Consider the following 5920-nt stretch of genomic DNA (forward strand, 5'->3'; position numbering starts at 1 on the left):
TTATTGGGGTTATGCTTGTCTACTAATTGTAACCATTTGTCTAATGCTATATGTGATTAGGAAATTTGAGAAAAGATTTCGAAAGAGAAAAAAAAAGGGTGTGTGAAATTATATAAAATATATGTATATTTTATTCATATTTCACCTACATTTTCCTTTCCTTTTTCAAATCCTTTTCTAAATCTCCTAACCAAACATAGTATGAGAATAATTGTTTGGTTTCAGAAAAGTGAGTCGGCTTTTCAAAAAAATTGAGTTTTTTATTATTCGTATTTTTTTTTTATTTTTTAGATGTACACTCTAGATACAATTAAAAATTATAATATTTATAGAAAAAAATCCTTAAAAAATTCATCAAATACAAAAAAATTATAAAAATTCACTATATTTTCGTATTCTTGTGTATTTATTTAATTTTTAAAAATATTTTTCAAAAATGTTTTACATTTTAGGTGCACTTAAGTTATGTGCCTTTACAAAGTAAAAAAATAAAAATTACTTAAAATATTTAAAAAATCACTAAAAATAAAAAAAAATAAGAAAGATGAAAATTTTAAATTTTAAAAAATCAATCAAAACCGAACAACTTTAATGATTGAAATAGCATGAGTTCACAAAATTACTCATCCAATAATGAGCCATTGGTGGAAATCAATCAAAGAATCAAACAATAAACAATCAACAATAAAAAATCCAAAGTACATATAATCAAACAATGCACACCAAAAATTTTACCGAAACAATTCTAGAATTACAACAATTTACAGATGACAGAAATAATCAACAATTGATGAAAGCATTAAAAAAATTAATATTATTAAAACGATTAAAATCATACGCCTAATATTAATATATATATAACATTTTTTTAAAAAAATTATTGTCTCAGCTAGAATTCCATCAGGCAGTGTTGACACTGTCTCTCATGAGTGTCGACACAACATAATGGTAGAAGACAAGTTGTTGAAAATTTTAAAGTTAATTGGATTTAGTATTTGATTGTGCCAAAATGGCAAACCATCATTGAGTGGTATAGCCAAAAAAATGGCTTTTTTGTATTGTGACAAGTAAAAAAATGACTTTGGTAATGCTATTTTGGTCTTTACCATTGGAGATACTCTTGTTCTTTGTCTTGAAAGTCATATCTATTGGATTATATATTGAGATTATTGTACCTCAAAATTTTCAAGAATTCAATAATTGCGAATGTATTGAGATAAAGAGATAAAAAAAAATTAGAAACAAAAGATCCTTGGCCAAAGGAAGGATACTCTCAGATAATAATTTTAACAGTAAATTATATTAACCTCCTTTGAGGTTTAGGAAAACTATATTTAGACTCATAATTGTTGGAAATGGTTAATTTTTCCTCAAGTTTGGTCTATTTTTTAGGTGGGCCCCGAGTGTCGATTTACTCGGGTCAAAGTGGTAACGCGTTCTATGCCGCGTTGTGATTCACGTGGTATATTTGGTTGCTCAAAACCATTACTGAGTGAATGGGAAATTGAAGCCAAAGTGTGCTCCATGGAAATGGAGTTTTGGTGAAAATTCCTTAAGGTTGTAAATTGGCTTGTCCTACATTGATTTGGTGGGAAGTTTTGAAAGGGTTTATAAGGCTTAGGGTGAGATACTTGGGGTGTGCCCCAAGGGGTACCCAAGTGTTTTAGAGGGAGAGGTTATGGGCAAAATGGGTTAGACCCATTGGACCCAAAAATCACCACACGCGCGCGCGCCGCTGCCGCCGTCCGTCTGGGCGCGTGGTGTGTGGTTGGGTTGGGCTTCTAATCTTTTTGGGCAAAAAACATTTGAATTTAATTTTATTTTTTATTAAAATAAAATCCATAATTCAAATTAAATTGGTTTGGATTTTTTGTTCATCCAAACAGGGCCCTTCCCGGTTTCAAACAGTAATAAACTGTTTTGGAATTAATGCACACCCAAACAGGGCCCTTCCCGTAATTGCTATCTGTTTGAATTGTTGAATCTGTTTGAATTCAAAACCCAACAGGTATCATACCTGTTCAATTCAAAACCAAGAGCCACATACCTGTTCAATTCAAATCCAAGAGCCACCTTCACATCTATAAATAGGACCACCCTCATTTGATGTTTTCCATTCAGAAATTTCGTATTTCACCTCTGTTAATTCTATTCTTCATCTTGCTGTATTTTATTTTTCAAAAGAAAGAGTGTAAACACTTAGTGTGTTCGTAAGGCAAACAATTAGTAGTGCTGCTATTGTTTGTGGTAGATCATTTCATCCTGGGAGATAGACGTCCGAATTCTGAAAGCACCGTGGAGAGGACGAATCTGTCTTAAGGACACAGTGTTAAACACTGGACTTGATCAGAAAATAACTCGAAGAAATTAAATCAAGTAAGTTATTTAATTTATTTTCAGTGTTGTTTTTATTTATTTAAATCAGATTTTAATTTTGTTTTTGTAACAAAATAAAATCTGTTTATTTATTTATTTATTTTTATTTCGAGTTTGATTTTAGTAATCAAACATATTCTCTCCTTTTCTCTATTTCTTTTATTCTTGTTGTTGTTTTGTACACAACAGAATTAAATCTTTTTAAATACAGTGAAGATTGTCCTACAATCTTAAGACAGATTTCTTTTTGGGTATCTTCATTGTATTTAATTTTCTGTGTTTTCAAATTAATATTCTGGTTGGAAAAACAAATAGTGATTTATGCTATTTGACAGATAGTAGTAATATACTGTCTCTTTTCTTTGACAACTACTAGTAGTACGATACTGGTGTCATTAACAATTCAGAATATTATTTGGTATTACAGAAAATTCTTGTGATATTTTATTTTTCTAGTTTTAGTAACAAGGAAAATAAAATTATTTTGTTGTTATAATTATTTTCTGGTTTTAGTAACTAGAAAATTTATTTGTGTTTTAATATTTTCTGATTTTTGTAATCAGAGATTATGGCTACTACAACTGAAACTGCATCTGGCAGTGGTACTCCTATTGTTACACCTACATCGGTCCCTATCCAGAACCATGTTCATGTACCAATCAATCATGGAGAAAAACCGGAAAAATTTAATGGTACCGAGTTTAAGAGATGGCAGCAGAAGATGCTGTTCTATCTTACAACTCTTAATTTGGCCCGGTTTCTCCATGAAGAGGCTCCAGCACTTAAAGAGGGTGAAAGTGATCGGCAAGTTGTTGCCGCTGTAGATGCTTGGAAACATTCAGATTTCCTCTGCAGAAACTACATCCTAAATGCCCTTGACAATATGCTGTATAATGTATACAGTCCTCTGAAAACAGCAAAAGAATTGTGGGATTCTTTGGAGAAGAAATACAAGACAGAAGATGCCGGCACGAAGAAATTTGTCGTCGGTAAATTTCTGGACTTTGTTATGGTAGACTCCCCAACGGTAATATCTCAAGTTCAAAGTTTTCAAATAATTTTGCATGATATTCATTCAGAAGGTATGTCTCTTAGCGAGTCATTCCAAGTCGCTGCTTTAGTGGAAAAGTTACCACCGGCTTGAAAAGATTTCAAAAATTATTTAAAACATAAACGCAAAGAGATGACTATAGATGAATTGATTGTAAGATTAAGAATTGAAGAAGATAACCGAAAGGCTGAAAAGAGGAATGGGAAAAATCCCATTGAGTCCAAGGCAAATGTGGTTGAACAAGTTCATAAACCACATAACAAAAAGAGGAAGTTTACTGGAGATGGTCCTAAACAAGGCGATAGTAGCAAGAAGTTCAAAGGAAAATGCTATAACTGTGGCAAAACTGGACATCGAGCTTCTGACTGCCGCCGCCCTAAAAAGAATCATGGAAGTACAAGTAAGAAGACCACCAATCAGGCCAATGTAACAGAATTGGATTACATCTCTGACGGAGTGAATGGCATCAACCTCTCTGCTGTGGTGTCTGAGGCTAACTTGGTTGGAAATCCCAAAGAGTGGTGGGTTGACACTGGAGCAACTCGTCACATATGTGCGAACAAGAAGATGTTCACTACCTACAATGAGGCAGCAAATGGTGAACAACTTTTCATGGGAAATTCTTCTACTTCTACTGTAGCTGGACAAGGGAAAGTAATCTTGAAGATGACATCAGGGAAAGAACTGACCCTCAACAACGTACTGCATGTACCTGACATCCGGAAGAATTTAGTTTCTGGGTCTTTGTTAAGTAAAAATGGTTTTAGGCTTGTATTTGAGTCTGCTAAGTTTGTATTAACAAAGAGTGGTATGTATGTTGGAAAGGGATACATAAGTGATGGTCTCTTTAAGTTAAATGTAATGACAGTTGTACCGAAAGTTGCTATGAATAAGAATAACACATCTTTTGTTTATATTCTTGAGTCAAATTTATGGCATGGTAGATTAGGACATGTGAATTTTGATGCTTTGCGTAGATTAATTGGTTTAGATTATATACCAAAGTTTGAAATTAATCCTAATCATAAATGCGAAATTTGTGTAGAAGCGAAACTAACTAAGGCTTCATTTAAATCGGTTGAAAGAAAAACCGAACCTCTAGAATTAATTCATACTGATGTATGTGATTTAAAATTTATTCAAACTAGAGGAGGCAAAAAGTATTTCATAACATTTATCGATGATTGCACAAGATATTGTTATGTTTATTTACTTAGAAGTAAAGATGAAGCCTTAGAAATGTTTAAACTCTACAAAACAGAAGTTGAAAATCAACTTGGTAAAACCATTAAAATGGTTAGAAGTGATAGGGGTGGTGAATATGATGCACCATTAAATGAATTTTGTGCACAACATGGCATTATTCACCAAACTACAGCCCCTTATTCTCCACAGCAAAATGGAATTGCTGAAAGGAAGAATAGAACCCTAAAAGAAATGATGAATGCCATGTTACTAAGTTCAGGCTTACCACAGAACTTGTGGGGGGAAGCAATATTGTCTGCTAATTATGTTCTTAATAGAACACCCCACAAGAAAACCAAAAGCATTCCTTATGAATTGTGGAAAGGTCGACTACCTTCCTACAAATACTTAAAAGTGTGGGGGTGTTTGGCAAAAGTTGAAGTACCTGTTCCTAAAAAGACTAAGATAGGACCAAAAACAGTAGATTGTGTGTTTATTGGTTATGCTCAGAATAGTAGTGCATATCGGTTTCTGACTTATAAATCAGATATACCTGATATAAATGTGAACACTATTATAGAGTCAAGGAATGCTGTGTTTTTTGAACATGTCTTTCCTTACAAGAAAGGACAGGAATTAAGTTCACAGAAAAGAACTTATGATTGTACACAAAGTCAAGAGACTAATGACAATCAAACACAAGAGACTAGTAATAGTCTCGACCAACAGGATTTAACTAATGATGAACCAAGACGAAGTAAAAGAGCGAGAACATCAAAATTCTTTGGTCCAGATTTTCTGACATACTTGTTAGAAAATGAACCTCAAAGCTTTAAGGCAGCAATGACAGGTCCTGAAGCACCTTTGTGGAAAGAGGCTGTTAATAATGAAATTGAATCCATTATGCAAAATCATACTTGGGAATTGGTGGATCTTCCACCAGGTTCTAAACCTCTTGGATATAAATGGATATTCAAGAGAAAAATGAAAGCAGATGGTTCAATTGACAAGTATAAAGCAAGACTTGTTGTTAAAGGTTACAGACAAAAGGAAGGTCTGGACTATTTTGACACATATTCCCCTGTGACAAGAATAACATCCATTCGCATGCTTATTTCTATAGCAGCGTTGTTTAAATTAGAAATACATCAAATGGATGTTAAAACAGCTTTCTTAAATGGTGATCTAAATGAAGAGATCTATATGGAACAACCCGAAGGGTTTGTAGTATCAGGGCAAGAAAAGAAAGTTTGTCGACTTGTAAAATCCCTTTATGGATTAAAACAAGCACCTAAGCAATGGCATGAA

The sequence above is a fragment of the Camellia sinensis genome, chromosome 6 (genome assembly GCF_055761805.1).
Source record: "Camellia sinensis isolate YWXY chromosome 6, ASM5576180v1, whole genome shotgun sequence".
NCBI lineage: Eukaryota > Viridiplantae > Streptophyta > Magnoliopsida > Ericales > Theaceae > Camellia > Camellia sinensis.